Here is a 20745-nt window from a genome sequence, read left to right on the forward strand (position 1 = left end):
GCCGAGTTTTGTGATCTTCAGCAGATGACATCATAATACAAGGTGCTAGCAACAGGCTTGTAATCGGTAAATAATAACCACTTATCTACATTTTTTCCCCTCAGAAAACAGCCAAAAGTCCAGCCCTTAAAGGCATGATATACAGAACATCATGAACAACAAAGAACAGAATGACCCAAATTGTATGCTGGCCAGTTTACTGGTGGACCAAATCAAGCTGACCAAGGACTGGTGAACAGAGACAGTGTTTACCTTTTGGAAACTTGCTCTGAGGTTAAAAAAAGTCCTGGCTACTGTTAATAAGGAAGCAAGTAAAAAATATTAACAGATACACCCACACCAACCCTTGTTTTTGCTAAGGTGTTCCACTAGAATACAAAGTTAGAAATGCGTACACGGGTAAGAGACTCAAATGTTTTCAAAATGAATTACTAATGATATGCAATTTGACATACTAAATTCTTCCATTTCCCGCCAGAACAAATTGACAATGAGGACTATTTAAAAGAAATGCTCAACTCCAAAGAGGAAGGTAGCAATGACACTTTCCAGGACAGAATAACCTCCTGCTTTCCCACACCACTAATGTTGCTACTCTTGCAAGATACCTATACATGTGGAAAAACTTGTCAGCTTTTGCCAGGGTCAGAAGATGAAAACTAGAGCGTGTCCTAATCAGTTAATTTGTTATTGTAAGCTCAGCTGACATCTTGGGGTTGGACCCATAAAATCTGGCCATTTTTCATTTGTCATCTGCAAAGTGCAGAACTCCTTAGCCCTTAGCCACAGTTTCTACTCAATATCTTAAAGCTGGGCTCAGTCCCATCTGTGACTCATCCCCTCAGGGTTGAGGATGGGTGCTACTCATCAAAATCTGGAATGCCATCGTAGGGGTAACCCTGGTAGCCTTTGGATGCATAGTAGGCCATGCACAGGTGGTAAAATTCTGGCAGGAGCACCAGGGTGCCAAGGATCAGGACTGGACAAGCCTGTTTTCCCTCCCCCCACTCCCCACTCCTTCGCTGATATAGCCCACCAGCAGAAGGGAGCCTATGGCAATGAGAAAGGCACCAATCCAAACCAGGGCTGTAGCAAGCATAATGACCTTATATGGGATCTTAGGAGGGCTTTTTTTTTCTTTTTTAATTTTTTTAATGTTTATTTATTTTTGAGAGAGAGAGAGAGAAAGAGAGAGAGAGAGAGAGAGAGCGCGCCAGCAGGGGAAGGGCAGAGAGAGAGGGAGACAGAGAATCCGAAGCAGGCTGCAGGCTCTGAGCTGTCAGCACAGAGCCCAACACAGGGATAGAACCCACGGACTGTGAGATCATGACCTGAGCCGAAGTCGGTCGCCTAACTGACTGAGCCACCATACACCCCGGGAGGGCTTTTCTTAAACTGAAGGTCAATGTGGCCATTATCTGTGCTGGAGAGCCTTGAATATTTCACTTTAGTATTGACGATTCCAGCAGCCAGGATGTAAGAGAGAGCATCATAACAGGCTGACACAGCTAGAGTTGGAGAGCCCCACTAAGCCACCTGTGCACCAACAGCTCACTGTCCATTGGCAGCAGAAGCACCTGAGTCCTCGTGGTGTGCCTCACCTAACTTCCCCCTCGCCCTTCAGTATACTATCAATATTTTATTTATTTTTTAAAGGTTATTTATTTCGAGAGAGATCGTACATGTGCGAGAAGGGCAGAAAGAGAGGGAGAGAGAGAATCCCAAGCAGGCTTCATGCAGTTAGCACAGAACCCAATGCAGGGCTCATTGCCATGAACTGTGAGATCATGACCTGAGCTGAAATCAAGAGGCCATCGCTTAACTGACTGAGGCACCCACGCACTGCAATGTTTTACAGATCATTTTAAATTTGCCTACATGTGTTAAGTGCACTGATATCTAATGCATCCTCTACGACTATATCTAGTACTGTGATATTTTGCATAATATCTAAAAACCATAAACATAATCATAAAGACACTAGGAAGAGCTTATGTGCCAAAAGTGTCCGGAAGAGGAAATCTATGGGGGCCTGTTGATAGCCTGTTGATGGCTCTGTGTGGATAAGACAACCAGTCCAATGGCTGTATCTTTTACTATGCATCCTGCTGTCTGCAGCATTCTATAGCACTGTCAACTCAGATTTGCAAAGGTGAAAAGGGTAATGGTACCAGAAAGATTCAAACAAAGTTTCCACCAATTCATTAAAAAATCAATTTGCAAGCAAAGAGAGGATATCAGGTATTAGTAACCTCTTATTTATCAAGTTAAATGAATCCATTTTTTTTTAATATCAAAGAACTGATCCTGCAAGTAGGGTAATTTCAGACATAAGAATTGTTTTGATTATTGTTTTGTTTTGAACCTATCCTCACATGAAGTTTTTCCTTACAAGATGGTGAAGGATATTACTTTTGGAATAATAATTCAGAGGAAAAAATACCAGTATGCTTGTTTACAAGCATACATATGCTTGTATATATGGACACATAACAACTTTCTGGGGTTTTCTGGCCCTTTCAGTTTTTCAATTTCACATTACCTTGGATTGAGGATACATAAAATTTAGGCAAGGAAGAAATAGAATAATATATATAACATAGTGTGGTATGCTATAACATACTTTTGTAGTGGGAACATTTAAGCAAATGCATATAAATGGGGACAATTGTAGCTTATTTATTATATATTGAGAACAGTGGGCCATCTGGCATCGAGAGGTGTGTTGGAGAAGAGCGGTAGCAAGAAGAGAGGCAGTGGATGAGGAGTATTCAGAATGAGGCAAAGGAGTTTGTATTTACATGAATTTTGGTTTGAGCATTCATGGAAGATTAAAGTGACAGCAGAAGTGTCATGGCTCTAGAAGTGTGACCTTTCATGATGAGTAAATGGATTCGAAGAGAGAGAGGAGCCAAGAAATGAGCTAGGGAGATACTGCAATGATCCAAGCATGATGTTGATATGGGGGCAGAATGGTGATGGAGGGCGTGATATACAGGAAAAAATACTTCAAAGACAGAATTGAGAGAATCTAGTGTTTTTATGCCCTGTAAGGAAACCCTAAACTAAGGATTCCAGTTGGATGGAAAATGGGAGAGAAGTCTTCATAGAAGCACCAACTCTGAGATTTGGGGCTCATCATGTTTTCCCTTGAGACTCCATTTTTTTACACCTGTAAAACACATTACCAATAGAGGCTTTCAGCTCTGAAACGTAGGTTTCTAGAATACAATACACTGGAAGAATGGCCAGAGTAAAAAGGACTGCAATGAGATAAAGAAAAGGTAAGAATGGGTAGTCGTTTGAATGATAATGCATATAATTGAGCATTTAATATGTACCAAGGATTGTATTAATTTAAAAAATTTTTAGTATCCTCTTTAGTTCTCATAACATACCAATAAGAGAAGAGGCAGATAAATAAAAGAAGAAAGGAAGAAAACCAAATAAAGAGAACTACTCGTCAAGTGAGGCAGCAAAGTATCCTCCGGGGAAAGATTAGACAAACCGAAAGGGTAGAAATCTGAGGGTTTTGGGGAATGTGGAAGTCTCCATCAAGTCTGGCTGAAGTGGCTTGGGGTTTAGTTTAATATGAACTCGATGATATCTCTTGTTTATTTCACTCCCAATGGCTCATCTGAAGAGAAAGAGCAGTGACACCCATCTTAGCGTGCACTTACCAGCAGGGTTGTGAATCTTCTTTTTTTTTTCTCCTACTTGCCAACCACAGACCACTAAATTCCTGTAGCTGCCTCATTACTACACCATTTCAGCAGCAAATGCATTGTTCTGCACCTTTCTTGACCAGGAGCAAAGTAGGGAACAATTCTTTAGGTGACATTAGCACTTGAACTTAGATTAACGATGCCAAATCTGATTTATATTGTCTTTCCCCAGCCATATGATCTAGCATTCTCCCTGCCCTTTCACTGCGGCTGTACATTAAGCTGCATGCTTTAGAGGTTTTCTCCAACAACTCCCAGACCACTTTCCTAATCAGTATTCAATAGTATCTTTCCTTTCAGCAGATGCACATTTTCTTCGCCCTTTGTTCTTATATTTATTCTTCTAAGTTTTATTGACATCAACTGCCTTTGTTGTTTGTCAGCCTACTTTAAATAATGACCGCAAGACCTAAAAAAATATACATTTAAGTTGCTCGATAGCAAAACACACCAAACTGTTTATAGAAAAATTAAGAGAAAAAATTTACGAGGGATACCTAAAAAAAGACATTGTTCTTCAGTTGGATGATCCAATAGTGACAGAATTTTCAAAGTTTTAAGATTTATAGTGGAATCTTGTGTTAGCCCCTTCATAAAGCATTTTATGTATCTAAGTGTGTATAAAATTATTTTAATCAAAATAGGGACAGTGGCTTCAATTTATTTTTGGAAGATGAAGAACTAATACATTCTTGCTTTATGAAGTTATTACAAGACTTACTTTTTGAAAAAAGGTCTGCATATTATATTTTAAAAGACAATTTGTTGCAAAAGCGTCATTGAGTCAGTCTTATATAAAAATCGTTTTCAATTTTCTTGATATGAAAATGTGAAAAGCTTGATGAAAATCAAAGAATATGAGATGTTGGTTAAAGATAATCATCTTTTCATTCCAGGCTCACAGACTGTGCCAGGGAGAAAACACAGGCAAACAAAAGCATTAAGTCCCCAGGCTTCCAAATGAGGAATAGTCATGATCACAATCCGTCAGTTCACTCAAGTAGTGTTCACAGTGACTCACCAGTTGAATTCTGGCTCTAATTGCCATTACTCAAACTATGCCTATTTATCACCAGACAGGACAAAATGGCTCTCTTTGTAGCCCAGCTTTACAGCAGCACATTTGCCACAATCAGCACTTGTGGCTGTTCTCAATTCATGCTTCCAAGAATACAAATTGCACTGCATGGTGAGAAATAGCAATATGAATAATGCTTAAATTCTAAGTCAATCAGATTATGCATCCATCCATCCACCCATCCATCTAATGTATATGTGGTAAACATTGTCCTAAATGTTGGGAATAAATGGTGATTAGGCAATTTCATTCTCATTTTGGCTGTGCTGAAATTAGAAAGATCCCAGAGAAGATATTCTTGGACTCAGCTGATATGTCACCTTGTGACCCAATTATTCTGCAGTGAGTGTGGTGTTACGTGAATAACCTAAGGAGGTGTGAAACCAAGTTGTCTATCAGCCTCTTTACCTCTGTGACCACAGCACTGGTTTGAACTGCATGTTTGCCTGCATTACCTCAATCACTGTCTCAGTAGTCATCCTTCTCCTCTTTTATTCCCATCCAGTCCAATCTCAACAGAATCACTAGAAGGATCTCATGAAAATATGTCAAATCGTGTCACTCTTCTGCTCTTCCAATGGCTTCCATCTACCTTGGAGTAAAAGTCAAAGTTGTCACAGGGTGCCTGGGTGGTGCAGTTAGTTAAGCATCCTACTTCAGCTCAGGTTGTGATCTCACAGTTTGTGAGTTTGAGACCTGTATCAGGCTCTGTGCTGACAGCTCAGAGCCTGGAGCCCGCTTTGGATTCTGTGTCTCCCTCTGCCCCTCTTCCACTTGTGCTTAGTCTCTCTCTCTTTCTCTCTTTAAAGATAAAGAAAATCTTAAAATTTTTTTTTAAGTTAAAGTTGTTACAAAATGCTTATAAATGTCCTAAGAGATCTTTACTCTTAGCCTCCTGTTATGTGTCTAATCTGGCTTCCTCCCTATCTCTACTCTCTTCTCTCCTCCCTCCACCAGCTTTCTTTCTTTGAATAGGTATACTCTTGCCTCAGGGTTTGAACTTGATGTTCCATCTGCTGGATCACTTTTCTTCCAGATATCCACTTGCATGGCTCCCTTATTTCCTTAAGGTTTTCACTCAAATGTTCCCCTTCTCACAGAGAGCTAACATGACTAGCCTATTTCAATCTGTACACAACCCAATCTCATTCATCAGGTTCTTGCTAGCATATCCCTCCATCCTGGTTTCATTTTACACCCCACCCAAAATACATGATAACAATTGAAAACATGATTTGCTTTATTTTTTGCTTTTCTTATCTTTCCTTTCTTACTAAGATTTTTTTTTCTGTGTTGTTGTTTTCTGAATTCCCATGAATAAGAAGAGAACTTGATGAATCATGGGCTGTCAACACATATGTGTGAAATGCATGAATCTTGGGCCACTATCCAATGCTTCTGTCCAAGGAGTCCATCCAGGAAATTTCTCCTGCAAGTATTTCATTGCTAAATCAAAGCCTATTTGTTCTCTAACTAGATCATGTACTCTCCACATCAACTCCATATCAACTCCATTTCTTTACTGGATTCCTTTATTCATTCAAGATGTATTACTGCATCAGGCACTTACAAGGTATCAACTATGAGATGAACTCCATGTGCTATGCTGGGAATTCGGTCAAAATATGCAGACTCAGCTCTCCAATATCACAGTCCTGGTAAAGACTTACATACACACCACAGGTGTAGAATATACAAAGTGTTATTTTGGAGGTCAGCCTGCTACTTCTGGAGCACAGTGGGGGAAGAAACTAGCTTGGACATTTAGGAAAGACTCCAAAAAAGAAATTATTTTGATATAGGCTTGCAAACTAGCAGTCAGCAGGCTGACTCCAGACTACAGATGTATTTAATGCAGCATGTAGAATGTTCTCTTTCTCCATTAAATTAATTAAATAATAAATATGTATATTCATATACCTGGATTTTAAAATGGGATGCTTCATATTAAACTATGGATTTCTGGGGCACCTGGCTGGCTCAGTCAGTTGAACATCTGACTCTTGATTTCCACTCAGGTCATTGTCCCAGCGTTGTGAGATTGACCCCACATCAGGCTCTGCGCTGAGTGTGGAGCCCGCTTTAGATTCTCTCTCTCTCAATCTCTGCTCCTCTCCCGCTCTTCCGTGCTCCCAATCTCTCTCTAAAAACAAACAAACAAAAAAGAAACAAACAAACACACCAAAAACAAGACAAAATAGTCCACAGAACTATGGATTTCTAATTACTACCCCGCCCCCCCCAAAAAAAACTTAAAGGAAATAGAAGATACGACAATACTGTAGCCATATCCCACACAGCAGTGATGAGCCTAGGCTGATCATTACATTTCCATCAAAATTCTTTTGTCTAAAAGAACAACCAAGAAGAGAGAAAATGTTAAGAAAAAAATGGGATGGAGCATATCTCTTGTTGCAAGAGTTATTTCTATGTGTTTAATATGCATCCACCAGCACATTCTTCTCATTTGCATTGTTTCTCTGTCCCTGTAGGCATCTGAGATTGTTTGATGTGATGTAGACCTTGAAAGATGAGTCAGGAAGGACACTGCAGGCAGAGAGAGAGCAGCAAGGTCAAGAAGAAGATGTTATTCTCCGAACACATGAGTTGCTGGAGACAAGAGAGTGTGGAAGAAGCAGTGAGGAGTAAGACAATGAACAAAGGTTGTGACCAGATTAGGAAAGCCCTTTTATAAAATGCTAAAATATTGAGTTTACCCTTTAGGCAAAAACTGAGGCAAACCTATTTTTCAAGCTGTGGAATGAGTTAATCATTAATTCTGTTAGCACTGTGAATTAAAAACTCATAAATGAAACTGAAAATGAAGGTCTGAGGCATTTCCTGTAAATTTAGGCGCACGAACTTGATTAGAGCTCTTTGAGCTGCTTGAAGGTGTTTTGCTACTTTCCGGTTCAAGAGTATATTGTGATATGTTTGAAGCTACGGGAAATAATGGACTTTAGTACATTTATTGTACTAGCACTAATTCGCACTTCAGTTTACAAACTGAAATTAAGATATAGTGAAGAGGAACATACAAAGAAATGTATGCACTGTGTGCACACACTACTGGTGGGCACTCAAAAGCTGTTCACGACCCCAGGCTCCCTTGCTGCTCCTATATCAAGGTTGAGGGTAAACATCCACCACTCACTTCCACCTCTATTTACGGGAGCCCAAGTGACACAAACAAATGTCTTCCAGGAAGACACAAGAAGATATCAGCTTCCCTAATAAAAAGGAGAGGCATGTCTGGCATAGATCTTCTTCTTCCTCTCTCCCCTTGTCCCTGTCAAATGCCAGGAGATGACTGGCATTCTGCTTTCTTGGCAGCCCACAACATTTTCAGCTACTGAGCCTCTCTCTGGCTTCTTGTTATGTGAGAAAGAAAAAGCTCTCTTTATTTAAGCCAATTCTGATTCCTGGCTGCCTTAAGCTATCTTTAAGATGTCCCTCAATGGTCTTCACTCTCTGGTATGCCAATCTTTTTGTAATCTCTCCCCTTGGGAGTGACTTAGACCCAGTGGCTTGCTTCTCAAGAACAGAGTATGTTAAAAGTGAAGGGATGTCACTTCCAAGATTAGGTTACACATGACCATGGCTTTCATATGGGGTACTCTTTGTTGCTCTCTGGATCACCTATTTTAAGGTGTCATACTGGGAGCTGTTCTTTGGAGAGGCTCACATGGCAAAAACATTGGTGTCTCTGCAAAAACCCACAGGGACTCAGGGATTGAGGCTACCCAACAACCATGTTAATGAGGGAACATAAGGCAAGCTGACAAGGTGGCAGACACCCACCACCCCCAGGTGGGATATGTGCGACATTCCCTGGGCACTCCTGGCTACCCAAGAACAAAGGAAAGGGGAAAAACAAATGGTTAACTGATGGTGATCACAGTCCTGCAGGACTTGAGTCTCCATCAGTTTACATATATCTTAGTAAAGTACAAGAAAAAGGCAATCATCAATAGTCCAATCTCCAGAAACCTGTAGACTCAGTTTCCTGGAGCCCCAACCCTTCTCTCCATAGTGTCTGGGAACAAAGGCAAAAAGGAAATGGCAGGTAAAATTAAATTTCCTTATAACCTGCAGCCCGTTGACAAATACTTGAGGCTGGCAGAGTAAAACGTTTCTCCATGACCTCCCACTGTCTTAACGTTAATGCTTTGCTAGAGGGAAAAACAACCTTAGCTTGACAATAGCTAGGCCTATGGGATCCTGGGAGTCTTCATCAGCATATGAAAATCTCTTTGGAAACTTCATCTGGACTTTACTTCCCCCAACCCCATAGTATATAACCAGTCTCTCCTCATGGTCCCAAGGCGGCTCTTTCAGCCGACAGGTCCTGTCCCTGTGCTTTAATAAAATCACCTTTTGTGGGTTTTTTTTTTAACTTTTTTAAAAAAAATTTTTAACATTTATTTATTTTTGAGACAGGGAGAGACAGAGCATGAACGGGTGGAGGGTCAGAGACAGGGAGACACAGAATCTGAAGCAGGCTCCAGGCTCCGAGCTGTCAGCACAGAGCCCAACACGGGGCCCAAACTCACAAACTGTGAGATCATGACCTGAGCCAAAGTCGGATGCTTAACTGACTGAGCCACCCAGGCGCCCCAATAAAATCACCTTTTGGAACAAAAGTCATCTTCAAGAATTCTTTCTTGGCTGTCGGCTCCAGACCCCATTATCACCCCAAAAGACTCATCAGTGTGAGAGGGCTAAGAAGCAGATCCTCCCTCAGCTGAAGCTGGACACAACTGTAGTCCCAACTGATACCTTGATTAGTCTTGGGACAGAGCCTAAGCCGCAGGTACCCAGCTCGACTGTACCAAGATTCATGACCTAAACATGTAAGATAGCAATATTTATTGTTTGAAGTTGCTAAGTTTTGGGACAATTCATTATGCACCAACAGATAACTGATACATAGACTGACAATAGAATGACTAAGAGAATTAAAAAAAAAAAAAAAAAACTTATACAGGAAGAGACCAGTTTCACCAGAAACAGAAAGAAGTGGAGCCAATATTCACTCATTTTAAATGCTGTCTGGGTAATTCTAAAATCAGCCATGTTTTAGAACAACTGCTTCAAGCTATTTGTGGTTGGTTTTTCTGCTACCTGCAGCTGAATGGATTCCTAACCATTACTACTCAATAAACTCAATAATATTCTATTAAGAATTTTAACTTTAAGTATATAACTAAACATTTTGTTATCCATTATTTCTTCTTTCCTTTTTTTTCTTTTTCATTTAGCAAAATACTTACCTTATTCTTGGTTGTTATCTGATCTCATTATAAGTAAGAAGTCTGCTTTTTTTTCACCTATTATTCATCTTAACACATCAGTTTTTATGAGGGGAGAATCTGTTCTCTTCTCATAACAGCTATATTTGTCTATGTTCTGATCCTTCTAAGTTTAGAATAGGAATAGAATGAAATGTCATGTTATAAGACTATATTGGGCACTACATAAAGACTATATAAAACCCCTGTCTTTGTCTTCTTCCACTCTGTAAAAAGATACCATAGAAGCTACATCTGGATGGTTCGTCCCAATTCTGTGCTCAGATGGAGTCTGTCCTTTCTCGGTTAACATTACATCACTATGCTTTTCTGATTTGTAAAGTTTTACAAAGTACTCAGACAAAGTTTGTTTGTTTTCTAGCTTTAAATAATGATTACACATTTGAGGCAGCTCTTACTGAAAGTACATGAACCCTGGACCCAGAAGGAACTGGTTTTGAAATCTCCTTTCATTTACCAACTCATATTAAGTGCATTCTACTTGTGTGCAGCCTACTTCTTCATGTATGAATAGTAACACTAATATATGCTTAATAGAATTATTGTGAGATTCATACATAAAAAATATAAAACTCAAATAAATCCTAGACATTTAGTCAGGGCTCAGTAAATGCTAATTGCTGTTGCTAGTGTTGATGTTTTTATTTTTAATAAGAAAAGGAATCATTTCATGAAATATAATGTTGCAGTTAACTTACCAGGAATAACAATAATAATAATCTCCTTATTTCTAATTTTCTGGAAAGTTGTTAATAGAGGGGGTAAAATGGTTTTTTTTTTTTTTAAATCACGTCTTTGTAGAAATTATTGCCTTGTAAGAACATTCTGTTTAAATCTAGGGCATAAGCCTTAAAGAATTTTGAAGATGGCACATAATGTTTAAGATAAGAGTCCACAGATACCTTTAAAACTGTGAAAGAACCTAGTAGGAATTAACAGGTACTATATATTTAAGTGAGGCAAGGGAGCTGGACTAATGAGTCCCATGAACATATTTCATTCAGATTTATGTTCATTCTGTTTGAATTCTGCCAAAGCAAATTTCCCATAATGGAGAGTCAGATGTTTAACGGGGATTATAGTGTAAAAGCAAAACCACTGGAGCTTCTATGGGGAATTTTGTGTAAGAGTTCCCTCAATTCAGTTCATATTTCTTCAAAAATAAACCACAATCTGGATTGTCTTACATAATTGATCTAGAGATAAGGATTATGAACATTAAGTAGAAATAAAAATCAAAAGAAAATAAATGGAAGAACCTTGAAAACACTAACATTTTATAAAAATTAAGGTATGTTTTAGATTCTGGCAACTATGACCAAAGTTAGAATTGTCCTCAGCAAAAAAATAAAATAAAATAAAATAAAATAAAATAAAACCAGCAAACTTGATCATCTCTGTGAAGCATAGAGTCTAATGGAGAAGACAGAGTAGAACAAATAATGCAATATGTTCAATGTAACCATGAAGAGGCATCAAATACTAGGTATAGAAAAGCATAACAACCAAATTTAAACACGTTGGGGGAAGATTTCACATAAGCTTTCTAGAGGATATGGCTTTTACATTCAGATTCAAAGACAGAAATGCTATTGACATGTAGATATGGAAGTCACAGGTGTTGTGACAGCCTTTTGCTAAACAAAGAATTACTAAAATTATAAGAACTTTAACTGGAAGAAATCTTGGAGACCATCCATAGTAGATGAGAATCATGAACGATATGCTCCCGTCCAGGAGAAATTGTCTGGTAACAGCAGTCGTGCAGTGAACAAAGCTATGGAAAGTGGTAAGAGTGGCAAAGCACAAGAGCTTTCTTTCTAGGTACCAGGGATAACCAGAAGAATAGATATGAAACATTGTGAGCTTAGAAACTAGGTCATCCTTCCAAAGCCCATTCTGTGACAGTGATCTGGCTTTAAGAGGGCATCTGGACTTTTCTGCCTAGAACTCTTTGGTCCCAAGGGTATTTTACTGGCTAAAAGTGTTTTCTTTCTACTCAGAGCTATGTCATCTAGGTGGAATGAAAAGTTTTGTAAACTTAGGCATCTAAACAGAGTGTGGGTAGGCATGCAGTGGAATTGGGGAATATGGTGAATTATAGTTGGGCACCAGTTACAAATTACTATCTAGTTCACCAAACCACGGAGCTTCCAGTAGCGAATACGTATATAATGCTTATGGGACTTAGGTAATGGTCCAGGAATTATTCGAAGATCTTCACCTCTATGAACTAGGGGAAGTCTAGTTTAGGAAACTGAGGTTAAACAACTTGCCCATTGTCATACAGTAAGTGCAAGAGCTACACGGCAGCCTGTCTCACTCCAGTATCTTATGCTGTTACACATCTCCAGGCTGGGTTTTGTTGTCCTTTGTGTGTGTGTGTGTGTGTGTGTGTGTGTGTGTGTTTATTTATTTCTTTTTTTTTAACGTTTATTTATTTTTGAGACAGAGAGAGACAGAGCATGAACGGGGGAGGGTCAGAGAGAGAGGGAGACAGAATCTGAAACAGGCTCCAGGCTCTGAGCAGTCAGCACAGAACCCGACACGGGGCTCGAACTCACATACCGCGAGATCGTGACCTGAGCGAAGTCAGCCGCTCAACCGACTGAGCCACCCAGGCGCCCCAATGTGTGTGTGTTTAATAGGTAGATGAGGTGTAGTCTGGAGAAGCAAGGTAATAATTATCCATGGTGATATGGGAAACTCTAGAGGCCTTTGGTAGAAAGCGGGTAAGTCGTTTCAAGATTGTGTTGTCATTCTTGAGCTCCATTAGATACGGGTGCAGAGATTATGTCTGCCTGCAATTCCATCCCGGCTGGCCCTCGTTAGAAGCTAAAGTGAATAGCTTTGCAAGTGGAACTGCCAAAGCAGGTAGTCATTGCGCAGACTGGGGAGTCACGTGGGGGGTGGGCAGGTCTCTAGAGCAGGTGAGAACTATCAAAATAGATGGGCAAAATCTGTCCTTGACATATTCAATTATAAGTTTGAGGATTTAAGAGGCACAATTTCATAGCATCTCTTGAGAAAACAAATCCTGGGATTCAATGGTATTGTTTTCATTATTATTTATACTGTTATGTCAGTCAATGTAACTACCATTTTTTATGTTCTTATCATCACTGCATCACAGATTTTGCCCCATGATGACAAGGAATGCATCTATTTTGCTTACAGTTGCAGACATGGTGTCTCACAGAGGTCAAGTTTAAAAAATATTTATAAAGTAAATGTATCTTAGTAGAGAGAAATATTTATTTAAAAATCAACATTAGTTGGGGTGGGTTATTTAAGAACTTAAAATATGAATGAAGAGAAGAAATCCAATGTGTGCTTAAGAAAAAACAGGAGGAGAGGTATTTACTGGATATAGAGTTCCACTTTTGTAAGATAAAATAGTTCTGGAGATTGATTGCACAACAATGATAATATACTTAGCATTACTGAACTAAACAGTTAAAATGGTTAAGATGGTACATTTCATATCATGTGTTTTTTACCACGATAAAAATATGTTTTTTAAAAAGAGCATTGTCGTAAGAAACATTTGCAGAGTAAAACTCAAATGAAGACCCTGGTAAATTAAAACAAAAACATAAACATACAGATTGGTTAGGAAAAAAATATAGACAAACCTATAAGAGATAATAATTCCTTGATATGTTGAGATAGTCATTTTTTTTCTGTTCATTTCCTGCTAAATATTTGCTACTAGGACCTCCCTTGCCTGCTTTTATTTTCCTCATCTGTGAAATGAGGTTCATGCCAATTCATACCATATTCTTAGGAGACAGGTTTCTATCGTGACAAGTATTGCTGGTGCTTTTAGGGGGAAAAAAAGTCATGTCTGCTTTTATTATAGATACTTTACAAGACCTGGTTTGTGTAACTACAGCACTTTCTCATTTTGATCCTAAGCTCAAGTCAGACTGCATAGTTAATATGAGTATGTTTAAAGAGTATTCTCTGCATGTGGTGCCAAGTTCATTTTCCCACTCACTGATGACCCTGCCTTGGGAAAAATAATCTTCTGTGTGAATGTTTATTATTACATTTAACCGGCTCTGAGGCTTTCATACAGAAGAGATTAAAAACAAAACAGACACTGAATACTTGTGTCTCCTTAAAAATCATATGTTGAAAACCTAATGCCCAAGGTGATGGCATTAGGAAGTGGAACCTTTGGGAAATAATGAGGTCATAAGGTTGGCGCCCTCATGAATGGAATTAGTGCCCTTATAAAAGAGAGGCCAGAGAACTCCCTTGCCCCTTCTACCACATGAGGATACAAGAGCAAGTTTGTGACCCAGAAGGAGGCCTTCACCTGACATGCTGGCACCCTGATCTCAGACTTCCAGACGTTCTGGAACTGTAAGAAATAAATTTCACTTGTTTATAAGCTCCCCAGTCTGTGGTATTTTGTTATAGCAGCCTGGATGGACTAAGACACAAATAGAACAACGCTGACTAGGCAAGACCACTGAACTTGGAAGCAGACCATCTGCATTAACATTCAGTTGGGTTTATGATCTAGTTCACATTCTTGCTAAATCTCCCTTGTTCTGCCCCCACATCCCCCAAACAGAATTGCTCTCCAAACCAGATTCTATTGTTTCTCTGACAAATGTATTCTGACATGAGAAGCAGCTGTCAGGAGATTTTCAGGGTTTCACTTCTCATTTTGCCAGAAGAGCTCATTTTTTCTTTTGGCATGCACAACTACACACTGCACACACATCATGCATATACAAATATATGTATATAATCGTGTGTGTATGTACTAGGTGAGAAATTGCCTGTTCAGGTCATTGCAGGAACCCTAGGGAGGGCTCTGTCTTCCTGATACCACAACCTGTAAGGCCTTTCTGATCTTAACATTACCTCTGTCTGAAACCAAACCTTCAAGTAAATGGTATCTATTCCAACTCTATTACCTGTCAAGGTCTGGTCCAGGGCTTTGGTGGGATGGGTTAGGGTACAGAAAGCTAGGAAGGAGAAATCTACAGACAGCATTCTCCGGGGGTCACAGTAGGAAACAGAAGCCAGTCAGGTGATTTAAGGAAGAAACAATTTACCAATGCACAGATGAGTTTACTAGAAACGACACTGAACATTCAGACCTAAAGCCTAGCAGCAGCAAAAGCCATTAGCACACTCAAGTTTGAAGAGGGAAGAGGAGGAAATGATAGTGTTGGAGAACAGAGTGAGCTACAAACAGGCAGCAACGCCAGACGAGATGAGCTCTGTAATTATGGAGGCAGGCAGCCTTTGCCAAATTTCGGCCCAGGGAAAGAAACAAGTATAGAACGAAAAAAGCTTACTCCTCTCCCTGTGTGTTTGTAGATTTCCTGCCAGTACTGGCCACTGGCCAAAACCCTATGGCAGGGGTTCTCTAACTTTAACATCAGAATCATCTGAAAGGCTTGTTGAAATACAGACGGCTGGGCCCCACCTCCAGAGTTCCTGATTTACTAGCTTTTGAGTGGGGCCCTGAAATTTGCAGGACTAACCATGAAGTTCCCAGGTAATGGTAATGCTGCTGGGGTAGGGATCCTACTCTGAGAACGCGGGTGTACAGGAAGCCAACCAGCAAGAGAGCCCAGGTGATGCAGTGCACATGCAATCATCCTCCTCAGACAGGCACAGAGCAGAAAATGAGTATGAGTCTAGGGATAGCCGATGGAAAATCACCAGCATAGAGAGAGACCATCAACAAGCATGAAAGAAACCCAAAAGACAAATACAATAGGAAGTTTGTAGGTTGTGTGTGTGAATTTAGGAGCAGGAAGCAGGAAGAATTCCAAGAGTAACTGAGAAGGCTTAGTTCTTTGAATGAACCTAGAAAACAAGGCATGATTCCACTTCCCAGGTTGGGGACAGGGGTAAGGATCAGGTGTATCAAAAATAAGAAATCCTCAATGCAGGATCCAAAATGGTGAGATAAAGGGGAAGGGGCTTGGGCAGTGAGTTACAAGCAACAAGACAAGACATTATAGTAGGAGTGGTATCAAGGATTACAAGATGCTAAACTTTGAGCTACTGACTTGGATTTCTTATTCTTCCCCTTACTACTGGGCAAGATTGGTCTCAATGTATGGTGTAGGAAGTTCACGTGTTCCAACTTTTAGTAGAACTGACAAACTGGAAGCATGGATGCAACCAAAAGAGTAAAAACCTATACACACACACACACACACACACACACATACATATATACATATACACACACACATCTATTGTGTATATACACCCACATGTATGTATATATATACATATGTATATGTATACATATACATACACACACACACATACACAGAGTTAATTTCACCATTATTTAAGTTAACACTACTCCAAGTGCAGACACAATACCCGTGGAATCTGCATTGAGAGCGACCTTATTAAAATTGCAGTGTTGACCCCCACTACAAAACTGCTGAATCGGTATCTCTGAGGATGTGGTTCACGAATCTGTAGTTTTTTTTTTTTTTTTTTTTAATTTTTTTTCAACGTTTTTATTTTATTTTTTGGGACAGAGAGAGACAGAGCATGAATGGGGGAGGGGCAGAGAGAGAGGGAGACACAGAATCGGAAACAGGCTCCAGGCTCCGAGCCATCAGCCCAGAGCCTGACGCGGGGCTCGAACTCACGGACGGCGAGATCGTGACCTGGCTGAAGTCGGACGCTTAACCGACTGCGCCACCCAGGCGCCCCCACGAATCTGTAGTTTAACAAGTATTCCAAGTGATTCTGATGCACCCTGAAGTCTGTTTTTGTTGTCGTCGTTGTTGTTGTTTTTTTATTCTTTCTTGGTTTTATTTTTTACTTATTTATTCTTTTAATATAAATTATCGTCAACTTGGCTTCCAAACAACACCCAGTGCCCATGCCAACAAATGCCCTTCTGAATGCCCATCACCCATCTTCCCCTCTCCCCCACCCCACATCAACCCCCAGTTTGTTCTCTGTATTTAAGAGGCTCTTATGGTTTGCCTCCCTCCCTCTCTGTTTGTAACTATTTTTTTTTTACCTCTTTGAAGTTTGAAAAGTACTAGTCAAAATCACTGATCCTCAACTTAATTGCAAATTGGAGTTAACAAAAGTGGTTCTTACTTCTATCCATGTTCCACACCCAGAAATTCTAATCATTTGGAATGGGAGGTAATGTTCTCAAGGACGCTGCCATATTCTCCCGTTCCCCCAGCGCAGGAGCATTTGCCACTCCACACATGAAGAGGTGGAGTTTACTTTTCTACTCTTAAAATCCAGACTTTATCACGTGACTTGTTTTGTCCGATTGGTTATTAGGAAACATGATGTAAGCAGTGACTTGGAAAGACTTGCACATTATTTCTTATTGTTTCTTGCTCTCTTTGGCTACTTTCAGAAACCTGAGATCCTACTGTGAACAAATCCAAGCTAGGCTATGAGAGAGGCCACACGGAGTGGAAATGAGGTATGCCTGTCTGATGATTTGCCAACCACCAGGCATGTTAATGAGGCCACATTCAGTCATTCCGCCAGATGACTACATGAGTGACTCCAGATGAGAGGAGCAGAAGAGCCAGCTGCATGAGCCCAGCACAAATAGCAAATAAATATGGTTTCCATTTTAAGACGCTAAGTCACAAAATGGGTTGTCACGCAGCAATAAATACAGGGTATGACCTGAGCGTTCGAGGTTTTAAAAGCTTTCTAGGTGATTTTAATGCACAGCAGAGTTTGAGAACCACTGCTGTAAATCACCTGTTCTTCCACTCTGGTCACATATAGGAATCATCTCGAAAGCTTTCCATACTCAGAGCTGGCCTCACCCCCAAAGTTTCTGATCTGATTGATAAGGGCTAGCTCCCAGCCATTGGAATTCTGAAAAACTTCCCAGGTGATTCTAGCATGCAGCAAAGATTGATGACCACTGCTCTTAAATTATAGGATATTTTTGTTAATATGGAAATAATACAATCATTTTACAACCACCTAGTTATAAGGACACCATGGCTGCAAAGGGAAGTGAAACAGAGGTAAAGCTCCATTGGCCAAAAGCGAGCCTTACACACAGAGTCCTTTGTAATAAATGTCCATACATCCTATCCCTACCCCTCCTGCCACTTCCCTCACTTCTGTTTCTCCAGCACTGTTTAGGTTACTTGCCAGGGCCCCTGTGAGCAGAGGAAATTTTGCATTCTCTGATAATTCTTTCCTTGATTTCCTAATATGTTACATTTTGATATTCAATTACTTTATTTCTTATATGGTTATCTTTAAAAAAATTTTAACGTTTATTTATTTTTGAGAGGGAGACAGAGACAGAGAGAGTTCGAGTGGGGGAAGGGCAGAGAGAGTGAGACACAGAAGCAGGGTCCTGTGAGCTGTCAGCCCACAGCCTGATGGCTGGGCTCGAATTCACGAACCAGGAGATCACAACCTGAGCTTAACCGACAGAGCCACCCAGACACCCCAGAGCCACCCAGGCTCCCCTGGTTATCTTTTCTATTACAAGGGCAAATATTCCCTCTCCAGTTAGACTGCAAACTCCTTGAAGCCCAGAAGCACTGTATAAACTTCTCTGACATCTCTGAAAGAAACCAGCAATGTTAGACAAAACAGAGTGCCTAATAAATATTCATGGAAATATGGTTGAAGAACGTGGAAGGAAGTGGTCATTAGTAACTTGAGTCAATTACACATCCCCTTAATTATAGTTACTATTCAAAAGTGGTTCTGGAGCCTCACAAAATTGCCATGTTAGAACAGCCCAAATTTGGGAAATAAAAATCATTTCTAAAAGAGAGAAAATGATTCACTAGCTAGCACTTCCTGAGGGTTGTTGGCATGACATATGCATTGTGTTAAATTCTGGTAAGCTATTTCCAGATACTAACTTAATTAATCTGATTCTGCGTCTTCTATCACTGTTACCAAATCATATGTCTTAATCTATCTTTTTCCTGCATTTCAGGTCAAATGATAAAGAAAATCCATTAGACAGCAGCTTGGTATGCTCCTAAGTGCACCCCTGCAAGAGAATTTTAATAATCAAAGAAGTTGCTGATGTAGGGATATGATAAATCACTTGGCTATAGGGTAATATAAACCTTAAGTAGTATGATGAATATTCCTGCTTCACAAGGAAAACTGAAATACTGCAAACTATTTAAATATGTGCTTCCTGATAAATGAAGACAATCATCTGCAAATATTCTAGAGGAGACAGAATATGACTTTCATGTTGAAGTAAAATGTCTCTTTAGGAAGAAAAAGGCTCAGAGGAAGACATTTTGAGAAAGGAAACAGAACCATCAAAGTGTCTAATATCACCAGTGTATTTTGTAGAAACAGCTTTAGAACAATGATTTTTAAAAATTCATTTTCCAATTTATAATTACCAAAGTTCAGAATAATTGTCTTTCAAAATTCTTTCTTAATGCTAATTTTCATGGCTGATAATGAAGAAAGGTCTTTAACAACTGAAATCCCTGGGGTTTAAAAGTCATTAACACAAAGAACACTTGTTTTCTGAGCCTTCCTCATATATTGATACTAAAATGCGCCAAGAAATAGTAGTGGAGTGGTCACTGTGCTTGCTTCTGTGTACAAGATAAAGAATAGCAATATCCTGATATCTCACAGAACTGTGACAAATGGCACCAGAACATTCAGTAGCTAGATGGAGATAGTCATTCCTGTCAACGTGTAGCTGGCATCTCTCTCATATTCTTTTGGAGTGTCCCATTTTATTTAGTGTAATTAATTTATGTTTTTACATTTATTATTGCATCCTCACTCCCTTACTTGGTTTTTCTTTGCTGTTCTCCTACTTTGTTGAAATATATATATACACATATAGCATATTTGTGTGTGCGTATATATACATATATATATATATATTTAATCTTCTCTTTTCAAGACTCATTTAAAATTTTTTTTAATATTTATTTATTCTTGAGAGAGAGTGAGACAGAGCACGAGCGGGAGAAGGGCAGAGAGAGAGAGGGAGACAGAGAATCGGAAGCAGGCTCCAGGCTCTGAGCTGTCAGCACAGAGCCCGACACGGCGTTTGACTCACAAACTATGAGATCATGACCTGAGCCAAAGTCAGACGCTTAACCGACTGAACCACCCAAGACTTATTTAGATGTGTGTGCTTGTTATAATCTTTCAAGGTATTATATTTGGCTACTCTTTATTTGTTAGTTGTTCAATTGTATTACCTCTTAATTCAATCATCTGGGCTATATATTTTCTGTTTTGGAGACTATATTGAGATTTTTACTTTGATCTAATACAACAGCATTTTTTAGCCAATGGTTCATGTGTTTAAAAATATGTGTTATGCCCCTTTTTATACTTAAAAAATCTAGATATACATTAATGCTATGAAGCTTATCAATTGTATTTTTCATATTCACTTCCTCTACTCATTTATATTGTCAACTTGATATATCAATTTTTAAAAGGGAAATGACTTTCATTGTGTTTGGTCAAGTCTTTTTATTTCTATTAATTTGGCAAATAGTATTTCCATTTAACGTGTTCATTATGATGCCACATTATAAATGGGATATAAAAAATAAAAGCTTGAAAACACTAAGAAGAGGGAAAAAGAAAAGAGTAAAAATAACTCAAAACATCT

At 39.4% G+C, this 20745-nt stretch overlaps 1 pseudogene; it reads right to left on the bottom strand.

Moving 5' to 3' along the window:
• Positions 1 to 803: 803 nt before the first annotated feature.
• The window catches only part of LOC131508597 (transmembrane protein 230-like), a 63827-nt pseudogene continuing 43885 nt past the window's right edge, over positions 804 to 20745 (bottom strand).

The sequence above is a fragment of the Neofelis nebulosa genome, chromosome 4 (genome assembly GCF_028018385.1).
Source record: "Neofelis nebulosa isolate mNeoNeb1 chromosome 4, mNeoNeb1.pri, whole genome shotgun sequence".
Lineage (NCBI taxonomy): Eukaryota > Metazoa > Chordata > Mammalia > Carnivora > Felidae > Neofelis > Neofelis nebulosa.